This window comes from Triticum aestivum, chromosome 1B (genome assembly GCF_018294505.1).
Source record: "Triticum aestivum cultivar Chinese Spring chromosome 1B, IWGSC CS RefSeq v2.1, whole genome shotgun sequence".
Taxonomy (NCBI): Eukaryota; Viridiplantae; Streptophyta; class Magnoliopsida; order Poales; family Poaceae; genus Triticum; species Triticum aestivum.
In genome coordinates, this window is record NC_057795.1 from 592,988,811 (window position 1) to 593,005,849 (window position 17,039).

Genomic DNA, 17,039 nt, shown 5'->3' on the forward strand with positions numbered 1-17,039 from the left:
AATTATCCAGGTCTAAAACTAATCCCGAAGGTAGATGTAGAGGTAGCGTGCCGACCGCGATCACATCCACTTTGGAACCATTTCCCACACGCATCGTCACCTCGTCCTTAGCCAATCTTCGCTTAATCCGTAGTCCCTGTTTCGAGTTGCAAATATTAGCAACAGAACCAGTATCAAATACCCAGGTGCTACTGTGAACATTAGTAAGGTACACATCAATAACATTATATCACATATACCTTTGTTCACCTTGCCATCCTTCTTATCCGCCAAATACTTGGGGCAGTTTCGCTTCTAGTGTCTAGTCTGCTTGCTGTAGAAGCACTCAGTCTCAAGCTTAGGACCAGATTTGGGTTTCTTCTCTTGAGAAGCAACTTGCTTGCTGTTCTTCTTGAAGTTCCCCTTCTTCTTCCCTTTACCCTTTTTCTTGAAACTGGTGGTCTTATTGACCATCAACACTTGATGCTCCTTCTTGATTTCTACCTCCGCAACCTTTAGCGTTGCAAAGAGCTCAGGAATAGTCTTGTCCATCCCTTGCATATTATAGTTCATCATGAAGCTCTTGTAGCTTGGTGGCAGTGATTGAAGAATTCTGTCAATGACACTATCATCAGGAAGATTAACTCCGAGTTGAATCAAGTGATTATTATACCCAGACATTTTGAGTATATGTTCACTGACAGAAGTATTCTCCTCCATCTTACAACTATAGAATTTATTGGAGACTTCATATCTCTCAATCCTGGCATTTGCTTGAAATATTAACTTCAACTCCTAGAATATCTCATATGCTCCATGACGTTCAAAACGTCGTTGAAGACCTGGTTCTAAACCGTAAAGCATGGCACACTGAACTATCGAGTAGTCATCAGTTTTGCTCTGCCAGACGTTGTTAACATCGTGAGTTGCATCTGCAGCAGGCCTGGCACCCAGTGGTGCTTCCAGGACGTAATTCTTCTGTGCAGCAATGAGGATAATCCTCAAGTTACGAACCCAGTCTATGTAATTGCTACCATCATCTTTCAACTTAGCTTTCTCAAGGAACACATTAAAATTCAACGGAACAATAGCATGAGCCATCTATCTACAACAAACATAGACAAGCAAAATACTATCAGGTACTAAGTTCATGATAAATTTAAGTTCAATTAATCATATTACTAAAGAACTACCACTTAGACAGACATCTCTCTAGTAATCTAAGTGATCACGTGATCCAAATCAACTAAACCATCTCCGATCATCATGTGAGATAGAGTAGTTTCAATGGTGAACATCACTATGTTGATCATATCTACTATATGATTCATGTTCGACCTTCCGGTCTCCGTGTTTCGAGGCCATATCTGTATATGCTAGGATCGTCAAGTTTAACCTGAGTATTCCGCGTGTGCAACTGTTTTGCACCCGTTGTATTTGAACGTAGAGCCTATCACACCCGATCATCACGTGGTGTCTCAGCACGAAGAACTTTCACAACGGTGCATACTTAGGGAGAACACTTCTTGATAATTAGTGAGAGATCATCTTAAAATGCTACCGTCAATCAAAACAAGATAAGATGCATAAAGGATAAACATCACATGCAATCAATATAAGTGATATGATATGGCCATCATCATCTTGTGCTTGTGATCTCCATCTCCGAAGCACCGTCATGATCACCATCGTCACCGGCGCGACACCTTGATCTCCATCGTAGCATCGTTGTTGTTACACCATCTATTGCTTCTACGACTATCACTACTGCTTAGTGATAAAGTAAAGCAATTACATGGCATTTGCATTTCATACAATAAAGCGACAACCATATGGCTCCTGCCAGTTGCCGATAACTCGGTTACAAAACATGATCATCTCATACAATAAAATATAGCATCACATCTTGACCATATCACATCACAACATGCCCTACAAAAAAAGTTAGACGTCCTCTACTTTGTTGTTGCAAATTTTACGTGGCTGCTACGGGCTAAGCAAGAACCGTTCTTACCTACGCATCAAAACCACAACGATAGTTCGTCAAGTTAGTGATGTTTTAACCTTCACAAGGACCGGGCGTAGCCACACTCGGTTCAACTAAAGTTGGAGAAACAGACACCCGCTAGTCACCTGTGTGCAAAGCACGGCAGTAAAACCAGTCTCGCGTAAGCGTACGCGTAATGTCGGTCCGGGCCGCTTCATCCAACAATACCGCTGAACCAAAGTATGACATGCTGGTAAGCAGTATGACTTGTATCGCCCACAACTGACTTGTGTTCTACTCGTGCATATGACATCTACGCATAAAACTAGGCTCGGATGCCACTGTTGGGAACGTAGTAATTTCAAAAAAAATTCCTACGCACACGCAAGATCATGGTGATGCATAGGAACGAGAGGGGAGAGTGTTGTCCACGTACCCTCGTAGACCGAAAGCGGAAGCGTTAGAACAACGCGGTTGATGTAGTCGTACGTCTTCACGACCCGACCGATCAAGCACCGAAACTACGGCACCTCCGAGTTCTAGCACACGTTCAACTCGATGACGATCCCCATACTCCGATCCAGCAGAATGTCGGGGGAGAGTTCCATCAGCATGACGGTGTGGTGACGATCTTGATGTTCTACCGTCACAAGGGTTTGCCTAAGCATCGCTGCAATATTATCGAGGAGGACTATGGTGGAGGGGGGCACAGCCCACGGTTAAGAGATCAAGAGATCAACTTTTGTGTCTATGGGGTGCCCCCCTCTCCTGTATATAAAGGAGTGGAGGAGGGGGCCGGCCAAGGGGGGTGGCGCGCCCTAGGGGGAGAGTCCAACCCCCACCGGGAGTAGGACTCCCCCTTTTCCCATTAGGAGAAGGAGAGGAAAGGAAGATGAGGGAGGGAGGAAGGAAAGGGGGGGGGGGATGGCCCCCCTCCCAATTCGGATTGGGCTTGGGGGAGGGGGGCGCCCCTGATAACCCACAAGTATAGGGGATCGCAACAGTTTTCGAGGGTAGAGTATTCAACCCAAATTTATTGATTCGACACAAGGGGAGCCAAATAATATTCTCAAGTATTAGCAGCCGAGTTGTCAATTCAACCACACCTGGAAACTTAGTATATGCAGCAAAGTGTTTAGTAGCAAAGTAATATGATAGTGGTGGTAATGGTAACAAAATTAAAGACAACAAAAGTAATGATTTTGTTATTTTTGTAGTGATTGTAACAGTAGCAACGGAAAAGTAAATAAGCGAGAACCATTATATGGAAAACGCGTAGGCACCGGATTAGTGATGGATAATTATGTCGGATGCAGTTCGTCATGTAACAGTCATAACATAGGGTGACACAGAACTAGCTCCAATTCATCAATGTAATATAGGCATGTATTCTGAATATAGTCATACGTGCTTATGGAAAAGAACTTGCATGACATCTTTTCTCCTACCCTCCCGTGGCAGCGGGGTCCTATTGGAAACTAAGGGATATTAAGGCCTCCTTTTAATAGAGAACCGGAACAAAGCATTAGCACATAGTGAATACATGAACTCCTCAAACTATGGTCATCACCGGGAGTGGTCCCGATTATTGTCACTTCGGGGTTGCCGGATCACAACACATAGTAGGTGACTATAGACTTGGAAGATAGGATCAAGAACTCACATATATTCATGAAAACATAATAGGTTCAGATCTGAAATCATGGCACTCGGGCCCTAGTGACAAGCATTAAGCATAGCAAAGTCATAGCAACATCAATCTCAGAACATAGTGGATACTAGGGATCAAACCCTAACAAAGCTAACTCGATTACATGATAAATCTCATCCAACCCATCACCGTCCAGCAAGCCTACGATGGAATTACTCACGCACGGCGGTGAGCATCATGAAATTAGTGATGGAGGATGGTTGATGATGACAACGACGATGAATCCCCCTCTCCGGAGCCCCGAACGGACTGCAGATCAGCCCTCCTGAGAGAGATTAGGGCTTGGCGGCGGCTCCGTATCGTAAAATGCGATGGTTTCTTCTCCCTGATTTTTTTCTCCCCGAAAGCCAATATATGGAGTTGGAGTTGGCGTCGGAGGGTCTCTAGGGGGCCCACGAGGTAGGGGGCGTGCCTAGGGGGGGAGGGGGCGCCCCCACCCTCGTGGACAGGGTGTGGGCCCCCTGGTCTTCATCTTTGGCGAGGATTTTTTATTATTTATTCTAAGATATTCCGTGGAGTTTTAGGTCATTCCGAGAACTTTTGTTTTCTGCACATAAAACAACATCATGGCAATTCTGCTGAAAACAGCGTCAGTCCGGGTTAGTTCCATTCAAAACATGGAAGTTAGAGTCCAAAACAAGGACAAAAGTGTTTGGAAAAGTAGATACCATGGAGACGTATCAACTCCCCCAAGATTAAACCCTTGCTTGTCCTCAAGCAATTTAGTTGACAAACTGAAAGAGAAAAAGAAAAACTTTTACAAACTCTGTTTGCTCTTGTTGTTGTACCTATGTCAAGCCAGCATTCAGGTTTTCAGCAAAGATCATAACTAACCACATTTGCAATAATTCGCAGGTCTCATGTTTACTCATATCAATAACATAATCAGCTAGCAAGCCATAATAATAAATCTCGGATGACAACACTTTCTCAAAATAATCATAATATGATATAACAAGATGGTATCTCGCTAGCCCTTTCTGAGACCGCGAAACATAAATGCCGAGCACCTTCAAAGATCAAGGACTGACTAGACATTGTAATTCATGGTAAAAAAGATCTAATCAGAGTCATACCCGATATAAATTAACGGAAATGAATGCAAATGACAGCTGTACTCTCCAGCTAGTGCTTTTAATAAGAGGGTGATGAATCAACATAAAAGTAAATAGATAGGACCTTCACAGAGGGAAGAAGGAATTTGTAGAGGTGCCAGAGCTCGGTTTTGAAATAGAGATAAATTATATTTTGAACGGCATACTTTCATTGTCAACATAACAACTAAGAGATGACGATATCTTCCATGCTAAACAAATTATAGGCGGTTCCCAAACAGAATGGTAAAGTTTATACTCCCCCTCCTCCACAAGCATCAATCCAGGGCTTGCTTGAAACAACAAGTGCCTCCAACATTCAACGGGTCCCAGGGGTAGTTTTGTTTGCAATTATTTTGATTTAATTTGCATAAAGTATGGGACTGGGCATCCCGGTGACCAGCCATTTTCTCGTGAATGAGGAGCATAGTCCACTCCTCTTGAGAATAACCCGCCTAACACGGAAGATAAGGGCAGCCCTAGTTGATATATGAGCTATTCGAGCATGCAAAACAGAATGTTTATTTGAAAGTTTAGAGTTTGGCACATACAAATTTACTTGGAACGGCAGGTAGATACCGCATATAGGAAGGTATAGTGGACTCATATGGAATATCTTTGGGTTTTAAGGGATTGGACGCACAAGCAGTATTCCCACTTAGTACAAGTGAAGGCTAGCAAAAGACTGGGAAGCGACCAACTAGAGAGCGACAACAGTCATGAACATGCATTAAAATTAATAAACATTGAATACAAGCATGAGTAGGATATAATCCACCATGAACATAAATATCGTGAAGGCTATGTTGATTTGTTTCAACTACATGTGTGAACATGTGCCAAGTCAAGTCACTAAAATCATTCAAAGGAGGATACCACCCCATCATACCACATCACAACCATTTTAATAGCATGTTGGCACGCAAGGTAAACCATTATAACTCTGTGACGCCCGGATAATTAGGCTATAGTAATCCCACGTTAATGATGCCACGTCGCCACGATTACTGTTGTTAATCTCGCGTTAGTTCGAAACCGATTCAAATCCAAATTTGAATTTAAGTCAAACAATAAAGGTTTTCGAATTTTAAAAAAACTAAAATGTTCGGGTTGTGCCAAATATTGCATAAATAATTTTTGTGGAGAATCCACATTTTTATAAAGTATTTAATTGCACTGAAATAAATAAAACAGTAATAGAAACAAATATTTAAATGCCTTTTTCAATTAATCGAATATTAAGCTAATTTATTTTATTGCTCGAAACCATTGTGGGAGTGGCATATTTATTAAAACTAAATTATTAACTAGTTTTGTATTTCATTTAAACTATAATAAGGTGAAACTAAGAGAAAACATAAAAGAAATAAAATAAAACAGACAAAAGGAAAAGGGGCAAAGCCCCCCACTCTCCCTGGTCCGAACGACCCATCTGGCCATCTAGGCCAACCCCAGGACGGCCCACCAGCCGCGCCCATATCCCCACACCACCCTGAAACCCTAACCGCTACCCCCACTTTCCCCCACGACCCCGCTCCTTCCTCTCTCCCGATCTGGATCGGGGGGCAACGACACCCTCCCAGCAAGCCCGACGCCGCGCCTCCCCGGATCCCATCACTGGACCATGTCGCTGCCGCCTGGATCTCGCCAGAGCAGCCCCGCGCCGCCATGACCCCATTGCCGCACATCGTCCCCATCCTCCTCCTCGCCGGACCACCTCCCCGGAGCACCGCCGCCTCGACCTTACCATCCTCATCCTCCTCCCCGAGCCCGCCTACGCACATCTGCAGGGCCCGGTGAGCCGCCGTACTTTCCCCCCTTTTTCCTCTTTGCCCGGTGCCGTTCGTCACGCGCGACATGCCCGCGCGTCCGACTCCACGCCCACCCGACCCTGGCCGCCTTCCTCGTGCGCTACCCCGTCCGCCACGGCCTCGCTCGATAGGCCGTCTCCCTCCTGCCCTTGCCTCGCCGGCACCCGCGCGAGCCCCTCTGCCCGCGCCTAGCCGCCGCACTCGGCGCCCTACTGCGCCGAAGGCCGCGCCCGCAGCCCCTGCCACCTGCCACCTCCTCTACCACTGGCCCCGCGCTGCACCACCACCGGTCGCCCCTGTGCCCCCTGCTCCGCCCGGCTGCAGCTTGCCAGAGCTCCACGCCGGTGCGCCGGCGCCCGCGCCCACCAGCCGCCCCACGACGCCCAGTCGGGTGCGCCTCCACGGGCCAGCGCACATTCGGGCTGTGCCCGTTAGCACCCAACGCCCGTAACCCGCATCGTCCCCCTGGTCGAATGACACGTGGGCCCCAGCCCCCAGAACGTTAAAAAGAAAGAAAGAAAGGAATTAAAAAAAGTAATAATTAAAATATTAATTAATTAAAGAATTAATTAACTTAATTAATCTGGATTAGATTAACCTAATCATTTAGTTAAAGCTAATTAACCCTGTTTAATTACTATGAGTCTATGACATGCGGGACCCACACGTCAGATTGACCCAGTCAATGGCCTGTTGAGTGCTGACGTCATGCTGATGTCATGATGATGTCAGCATGCACTATTCTAGATAATGTTGATTTAAAATAATTAAGTAAAGTTTAAGAATGATTAAATCTTTTAAAATTAATATAAAATAAACCGTAGCTCGGATGAAAATACTTTGTACATGAAAGTTGCTAAGAATGATGAGACGAATTCAGTTATGCAGCCCGTTCGTCCACCACACATCCCTAACATATCGAACACGCAACTTTCCCCCTCCGGATCACTTGTCTGAAAACGCGAAACACCGGGGATACTTTCCCGGATGTTTCCCCCTTTGCCGGTATCACCTACTACCGCGTTAGGGCACACCTAACCCCGCTCATTGTCATGTCATGCGTCTACATGCTTATGTTTGCAATGTATTTACCGTTTCTTCCCCCTCTTCTCTCTGGTAGACTACGAGACCGACGCTACTGCTGCCCAGTTCGACTACGGAGTTGACGACCCCTCCTTCTTGCTAGAGCAACCAGGCAAGCCCCCCCTTGATCACCAGATATCGCCTATTCTCCTCTATACTGCTTGCATTAGAGTAGTGTAGCATGTTACTGCTTTCCGTTAATCCTATTCTGATGCATAGCCTGACATTGTTGCTACATTTGTTGATACCTTACCTGCAATCCTAAATACTTAGTGTAGGATGCTAGTTTATCATCATTGGCCCTACATTCTTGTCAGTCTGCCTTGCTATACTATTGGGCCATGATCACTCGGGAGGTGATCACGGGTATATACTATACATACATACATACTATACAGATGGTGACTAAAGTTGGGTCAGCTCGTTGAGTACCCGCAAGTGATTCTGATGAGGGGGCTGAAAGGACAGGTGGCTCCATCCCGGTAGAGGTGGGCCTGGGTTCCCGACGGCCCCCGATTGTTACTTTGTGGTGGAGCGACACGGCAGGTTGAGACCGCCTTGGAGAGAGGTGGTCCTGGCCTTGTTCGGTGTTCACGGATACTTAACACGTTTAACAAGATCTTGGTATTTGATCTGAGTCTGGCTACTGGCCTATACGCACTAACCAACTACGCGGGAACAGTTATGGGCACTCGACGTCGTGGTATCAGCCGAAGCCTTCATGACGTCAGCAACTGAGCGGCGCGCGCCAGATTGGAACGTAAGCCTGCTCTTGTATTAAGGGGGCTAGTTCTGCTTCCGGCCGCGTACGCAACGTGCAGGTGTGCTAAGGGCGATGGGCCCAGACCCCTATGCGCTTAGGTTTAGACCGGCGTGCTGACCTCTCTGTTGTGCCTAGGTGGGGCTGCGACGTGTTGATTTTCCGAGGCCGGGCATGACCCAGGAAAGTGTGTCGGACCAAATGGGATCGAGCGTGTTGGGTTATGTGGTGCACCCCTGCAGGGAAGTTAATCTATTCAAATAGCCGTGATCTTCGGTAATAGGATGACTTGGAGTTGTACCTTGACCTTATGACAACTAGAACCGGATACTTAATAAAACACACCCTTCCAAGTGCGAGATACAACACAGTGATCGCTCTCTAACAGGGCGACGAGGAGGGGATCGCCGGGTAGGATTATGCTATGCGATGCTACTTGGAGGACTTTAGTCTACTCTCTTCTACATGCTACAAGACGGAGGCTGCCAGAAGCGTAGTCTTCGACATGATTAGTTATGCTCCTCTTATTCTGGCATTCTGCAGTTCAGTCCACTGATATGGCCCTTTACACATATACCCTTGCATATGTAGTGTAGCTCCTTGCTTGCGAGTACTTTGGATGAGTACTCACTGTTGCTTTTCTCTCCCTTTTCCCCCTTTCCCTTCTACCTGGTTGCCGCAACTAGTCGATGGAGACCAGGAGCCAGACGCCACCTTCGACGAGGACTCCTACTATGCTGGAGGTGCCTACTACTACGTGCAGCCCGCTGACGATGACCAGGAGTAGTTAGGAGGATCCCAGGAAGGAGGCCTGCGCCTTTTTGATTGTATCCCAGTTTGTGCTAGCCATCTTATGGCAAACTTGTTTAACTTATGTCTGTACTCAGATATTGTTGCTTCCGCTGACTCGTCTATGATCGAGCACTTGTATTCGAGCCCTCGAGGCCCCTGGCTCATATTATGATGCTTGTATGACTTATTTATGTTTTTAGAGTTGTGTTGTGATATCTTCCCGTGAGTCCCTGATCTTGATCGTACACGTTTGCATGCATGATTGGTGTACGATTGAATCGGGGGCATCACAAACTCATAGCTAATCAAGCATGACACGAGCAACTATGATCTCTAATTGTCATTGCAAACATGTTTATTGATAATAAGCTGGATCAAGAACGATGAACTCATCATATTTACAAAAACAAGAGAGGTCGAGTTTATACCAGCTTTTCCCATCTCAGTCAGTCCATCATGTATCTTCATAATTGCCTTTCACTTGCACGACCGAACGGTGTGAATAATAATAAGAGTGCACGTGCATTGACTAAGCTGGAATCTGCGAGTGTTCAATAAACAGGAGAAGACAAGGCAATATGGGCTCTTGGTTAAATCAACAATGATGCATATAAGAGCCACTTCAACAATTTAATCATAGTCTTCTCCTACTGGCCCCCAAAGAAAAGAAAAGAAATAAAAACTATTTACACGGGAAAGCTCCCAACAAGCAAAAGGAGAACGAGATTTTTTTAGGTTTTCTTTTTAATTACTACAGCAAAGAAGTAAACTACTACTAATTTTTTTGTTTTTCCTAAGGTTTATTAAACACACAAGAAGAAGGCAGGAAAAAGAAAATAAACTAGCATGGATATTACAGTGAAAGAGTATGAGCACTGACATCTAGCAATTGGTGTGTGTGAACATGAATGTAATGTCGGTGGCAAATACGTACTCCACCAAGCTTAGGCTTTTGGCCTAAGTTGGTCTATTGCCAGGGATGGCCTAGCGGATACCCGTAGGTGTAGCTGGGGTCATACTGCGATGCAGCGGCTATCACCTCGTGAGCTGCAGCATGGCGTCGAGCCGCGTCCGCTCTTCTCTCGTACTCATCTGCCTCCTCTCTGGTACTAATATATCTTCCTTTTGTGTAAAGATGAAAACTCAAACCTCCTCAAAAATGAACTTGTGAGATCATGATACTTGGGGCATTTGTCAGCTTCAAAGTCCTCAAGATCGGCATCGCGTATATATGTGTTGAATTCTTCTTTGATTCCCACTTGATCCATAAAATTTTCCGAAGGCCATTCACATGGCCTAACAGGAGCGTCTCTTGGTGGTTCCTCATCAGCATCGCGCATTGCAAGCCTGGGACCTTGCTTCCTCGAAGAACCATCTTGGAACATCCTCCTAAACATATTGTTTCCTCTGAAAAATTTCTGAAATTTTTAGTAACTTCAAATAAAAGTGAACCAACTTCAATAAAATTGATAGCAACTACTCCCACAAGTGCCTAGAGCCTATATCAAGCATTAGAACTACTTGGAACCATATAAATTTGACATGCAAGCTCAAGAACATGGCCACCTATGCAGCATAAATTTGCAATGAATAAAGCACTAGAACAAAAACTAATTGGACCAATGGAGGAGTCACATACCAAGAAACAATCTCCCCAAGCAGTTTTGCAAGAGGTGCTTTGAGCAAGGAGATCGAAAATCACAGCAACAGGGGCTGGAACTCATGCTTGAGTTGGTTTTTCATGTTTGTGTGAGGCAGAGGAAGAAGATGGGTGCAGGGATAAGTGGAGGAGGGCCACCGTGGGCCCACGAGGCAGGGGGGCGCGCCCAGGGGGTAGGGCGCGCCCTCCACCCTCATGGCCAGGTGGAAGCTCCCCCCGCGGTAATTTTTGCACAGTAAATCCTCAAATATTCCCGAAAAAATCATATTAAATTGGCATGGCATTCTAATGACTTTTATTTTCGGGATATTTTTATATTGCACGGACAAATCAGGAAATAGACAGAAAAATACTATTTTACTTTATTTCTACTAAATAACAGAAAATATAAAGAGGGTACAGAAGGTTGTGCTTCTAGTTTCATCCATCTCATGCTCATCAAAAAGAATACACTAACAAGGTTGATCAAGTCTTGTTAACAAACTCATTCCGATTAACATGGAACCAGAGAAATTTCGAATAACACTATGTTACCTCAATGGGGATATGGACATCCCGAATAATAAGTATATCATATTTCTTCTTGACAGTAGGGAGAGGAAATTCAAAACCTCCAAATATAATCGATGGAATTTTTCCAATAGAATTGATACTATAAACTTGAGGTTGTTTCCTTGGAAAGTGTACCGTATGCTCGTTACCATTAACATGAAAAGTGACATTGCCTTTGTTGCAATCAATAACAGCCCCTGCAGTATTAAGAAAAGGTCTTCCAAGAATAATAGACATACTATCATCCTCGGGAATATCAAGAATAACAAAGTCCGTTAAAATAGTAACGTTTGCAACCACAACAGGCACATCCTCACAAATACCGACGGGTATAATAGTTGATTTATCAGCCATTTGCAAAAATATTTCAGTAGGTGTCAACTTATTCAAGTCAAGTCTACGATATAAAGAGAGGGGCATAACACTAACACCGGCTCCTAGATCACATAAAGCAGTTTTAACATAATTTCTCTTAATGGAGCATGGTATAGTAGGTACTCCTGGATCTCCAAGTTTCTTTAGCAAGCAAGGTGGAAATTTGAGCTTCCGGTATCTTTCTTTTATTAGTAATGATATCCTTCATATATTTAGCATAAGGATTTGTTTTGAGAAAATCGGTTAATCGCATACGCAAAAAGATAGGTCTAATCATTTCGGCAAAGCGATCAAAATCCTCATCATCCTTTTTCTTGGATGGTTTTGGAGGAAAAGGCATGGGTTTCTGAACCCATGGTTCCCTTTCTTTACCATGTTTCCTAGCAACGAAGTCTCTTTTATCATAACATTGATTCTTTGATTGTGGGTTATCAAGATCAACAGCAGGTTCAACTTCTACATCATTATCATTACTAGGTTGAGCATCATCATGAACACCATCATTAACATTTTCACTAGGTTCATGTTCATTACGAGATTGTGTTTCAGCATCAGACATAGAGATATCATTTGGATTCTCAGGTGGTTCAGCAATAGGTTCACTAGAAGTTTGCAAGCTCCTATCATTTTTCTTTTTCTTCCTTTTAGAGAAACTAGGTACATCAATATTATTTCTCTGAGAATCTTGCTCGATTCTCTTAGGGTGGCCTTCAGGATACAAAGGTTCCTAAGTCATTCTACCAGTTCTAGTAGCCACTCTAACAGCATAATCATTTTTCTTACTATTCATTTCATCAAGCACTTCTTTTTGAGCTTTAAGTACTTGTTCTACTTGAGTGGTAACCATAGAAGCATGTTTGCTAACAAGTTTAAGTTCACCTCTAATATTAGCCATATAATCACCCAAGCGTTTAATCATATAAGCATCTTGTTTTAATTGTCTACCAATATAAGCATTAAAGTCATCTTGCTTAAACATAAAGTTATCAAACTCATCCAAGCACTGACTAGCAATTTTAGTAGGAGGGACTTCAGCTTTATCATATCTATAGAGAGAATTTACCTTTACTACATGTGTCGCGATATCGGGATCAGGAGGTTCTTCAGTGAATAAAGAATTGAGATCATATACTTCTTCAACAAGCGGTAAATTAAGACCATGTATTTTTCCAATCGGAGGTAAATTCTTAACATCTTCAGCTTTAATACCTTTTTGTTTCATAGATTTCTTTGCCTCTTGGATATCTTCGGGACTGAGAAATAGAACACCTCTCTTCTTCGGAGTTGGTTTAGGAATAGGCTATGTAATTGGCTCTGGAGCTGGCTCAGGAGGTTCCCAATTATTTTCATTTTTCAACATATTATTAAATAGAATTTCAGCTTCATCCGGTGTTCTTTCCCTAAAAAGAGAACCAGCACAACTATCCAGGTAATCTCTGGAAGCATCGGTTAGTCCATTATAAAAGATATCAAGTATTTCAGGTTTCTTAAGAGGATGATCAGGCAAAGCATTAAGTAACTTGAGAAGCCTCCCCCAAGCTTGTGGGAGACTCTCTTCTTTAATTTGCACGAAGTTGTATATTTCCCTCATAGCAGCTTGTTTCTTATGAGCAGGGAAATATTTAGCAGAGAAGTAATAAATCATATCCTGGGGACTACGCACACAACCAGGATCAAGAGAATTAAACCATATCTTAGCATCACCCTTTAATGAGAACGGAAATATTTTGAGTATATAAAAGTAGTGCGATCTCTCATCATTAGTAAACAAGGCGGCTATATCATTTAACTTAGTAAGATGTGCCACAACAGTTTCGGATTCATAGCCATAAAAAGGATCAGATTCAGCCAAAGTAATTATATCTGGATCAACAGAAAATTCATAATAATCCTTGTCGGGAACACAGATAGGTGAAGTAGCAAAAGCAGGGTCAGGTTTCATTCTATCTCTAAGAGATTCTTTACTCCATTTAACTAGCAGCCTCTTAAGTTCATATCTATCTTTACAAGCAAAAATAGCTGTAGAAGATTCCGCATCAAAAAGATAACTCTCAGGAATAGCAGGCATATCTTCATCATCACTTTCATCAATATTATCAGTTTCAATAATTTCTCTCTCTCTAGACCTAGAAATTTGTTCATCAAGAAATTCACCAAGGGGCACAGTAGTATCAAGCATAGAAGTAGTTTCATCATAAGTATCATGCATAGCAGAAGTGGCATCATCAATAACATGCGACATATCAGAACGAATAGCAGAAGCAGGTTTAGGTGTCGCTAGCTTACTCATAACAGAAGGTGAATCAAGTGCAGAGCTAGATGGCAGTTCCTTACCTCCCCTCGTAGTTGAGGGATAAATTGTTGTCTTAGCGTCTTTCAAGTTCTTCATAGTGTCCAGCAGATATAAATCCCAAGTGACTCAAAGAATAGAGCTATGCTCCCCGGCAACGGCACCAAAAAAAGGTCTTGATAACCCACAAGTATAGGGGATCGCAACCGTTTTCGAGGGTAGAGTATTCAACCCAAATTTATTGATTCGACACAAGGGGAGCCAAAGAATATTCTCAAGTATTAGCAGCTGAGTTGTCAATTCAACCACACCTGGAAACTTAGTATCTGCAGCAAAGTGTTTAGTAGCAAAGTAATATGATAGTGGTGGTAACGGTAACAAAAGTAAAGACAACAAAAGTAATGTTTTTGGTATTTTTGTAGTGATTGTAATAGTAGCAACGGAAAAGTAAATAAGCGAGAACCAGTATATGGAAAACTCGTAGGCACCGGAATAGTGATGGATAATTATGCCGGATGCGGTTCGTCATGTAACAGTCATAACATAGGGTGACACAGAACTAGCTCCAATTCATCAATGTAATGTAGGCATGTATTCCAAATATAGTCATACATGCTTATGGAAAAGAACTTGCATGACATCTTTTGTCCTACCCTCCCGTGGCAGCGGGGTCCTATTAGAAACTAAGGGATATTAAGGCCTCCTTTTAATAGAGAACCGGAACAAAGCATTAGCACATAGTGAATACACGAACTCCTCAAACTATGGTCATCACCGGGAGCGGTACCGATTATTGTCACTTCGGGGTTGCCGGATCATAACACATAGTAGGTGACTATAGACTTGCAAGATAGGATCAGGAACTCACATATATTCATGAAAACATAATAGGTTCAGATCTGAAATCATGGCACTCGGGCCCTAGTGACAAGCATTAAGCATAGCAAAGTCATAGCAACTTCAATCTCAGAACATAGTGGATACTAGGGATCAAACCCTAACAAAGCTAACTCGATTACATGATAAATCTCATCCAACCCATCACCGTCCAGCAAGCCTACGATGGAATTACTCACGCACGGCGGTGAGCATCATGAAATTGGTGATGGATGATGGTTGATGATGACGACGGCGACGAATCCCCCTCTCCGGAGCCCTGAACGGACTCCGGATCAGCCCTCCCGAGAGAGATTAGGGCTTGGCGGCGGCTCTGTATCGTAAAACGCGATGGTTTCTTCTCTCTGTTTTTTTTTCTCTCCAAAAGCCAATATATGGAGTTGGAGTTGGCGTCGGAGGGTCTCCAAGGGGCCCACGAGGTAGGGGGCGCGCCCACCCTCGTGGATAGGGTGTGGCCCCCCTGGTATTCATCTTTGGCGAGGATTTTTTATTATTTATTCTAAGATATTCCATGGAGTTTCAGGTCATTCCGAGAACTTTTGTTTTCTGCACATAAAACAACATCACGGCAATTCTGCTGAAAACAATGTCAGTCCGGGTTAGTTCCATTCAAATCATACAAGTTAGAGTCCAAAACAAGGGCAAAAGTGTTTGGAAAAGTAGATACGACAGAGATGTATCACCCCCTCCTTTGTTCCTCTCCCCTTGTCGGTGTACTAGAGTAGGGGTACCCTAGTATCTCAAACTCGTGCACGGGCAGTTGCAGCACCCCGCGGCAAGGCTTGCCGGGTGACCGCCAAGGTCCTCCGTTGTTCCTTTGGAACCATTCAAGAACAAAGTATTCAAGCCAAGGAGACAAGGCCCCGGCAAGAGAAGCTTGCCGGGAAGGCCAACCAAGGCATCGCAAGGAACTTGCCGCGACGCGCCACGCGTCCCGGCAAGGCCCGGTGAGCGACAAGCTTCCGGGCGCGACAAGACAATATACACGGCAAGGTGCTTGCCGTGACAAGCTACCACTCAGTACCCGCGCTCCAGCACATCCACCAACGTGTCACCCTGAGGCCTTTCCAGACGCGCGTGGCAAGAGGCTGTGCAGCCAGCGGTGCGCGGTGGCAAGCGACGCTGACAAGACCGCCATCGTGGCGAACGGTGGCGCCCCTGACGGTCCTTTTTGCACTATTTGGGCGACGCAGACGGGCATTTAATGCCTTTGTCCCCTGCCGTCAGGGTTAGGTAGGATACACTGTACAAGTAGTTGTACCAACCGCAACACCTTTTCCATTTTTGCCCTTGTCTACGTTGCCACCTGTCGGAGACCCCTTGAGCATATAAAAGGTGGCCCATGTGCAATGTAGAGGGGGGAAGCCAGAAAAACACTCATGCTCGGTCTCGTTAGCAGCTGGTGCGTACTGTAGCACTCAGCGCTCCTGAGCAAGAACTCAATACAATCAGACAAGCAGCAGTAGGAGTATTATCTCTCCGGAGAGCTCCGAAGCTGGGTAAAACTGCTCGTGTGCTTCGCCTCGATCCGCTCTTCGTGCGACCTCCGCCCCCCACCGAACCGAAAGGGGCTCGGTCCGCCGGTCCCATAGGTGTTCGTGGATCAGCTTCCCCGACATCTTTGGCGCGCCAGGTAGGGGGCGTCGAGGTTGTGTGAACCTGATCCGGCGTTCACACCAGCTTGATCTTCATCTTCTTCATCGACATGCCACCGAAGAAGAAGACTTCGGCGGCAGCTGTTCCGTCCACGTCGATCCCACCACCACCGGAGCAAACGAGTGGTGGGGTAGATGCCGGCGGAAGAACGGGCGTCGACGAGGGAGCTCACGGTGCTGCCAGGTCCAAGGACAAGGCTGCGCAGACCTCGGCATCCGTACATGCACCGCGCCCGTCTCAGGAGGCGCATGATCGACAGCGTCATGGTATTTGCAGTGCCATACGTTTGTTGGACCAAGATCGAGCTGGTGGATCTCGGGGTGCTCAAGACCAGCATGCATGCCAACGTGCTGGCACGAGCGAGACACGGTCGCCTGGACGGGATACTGCTC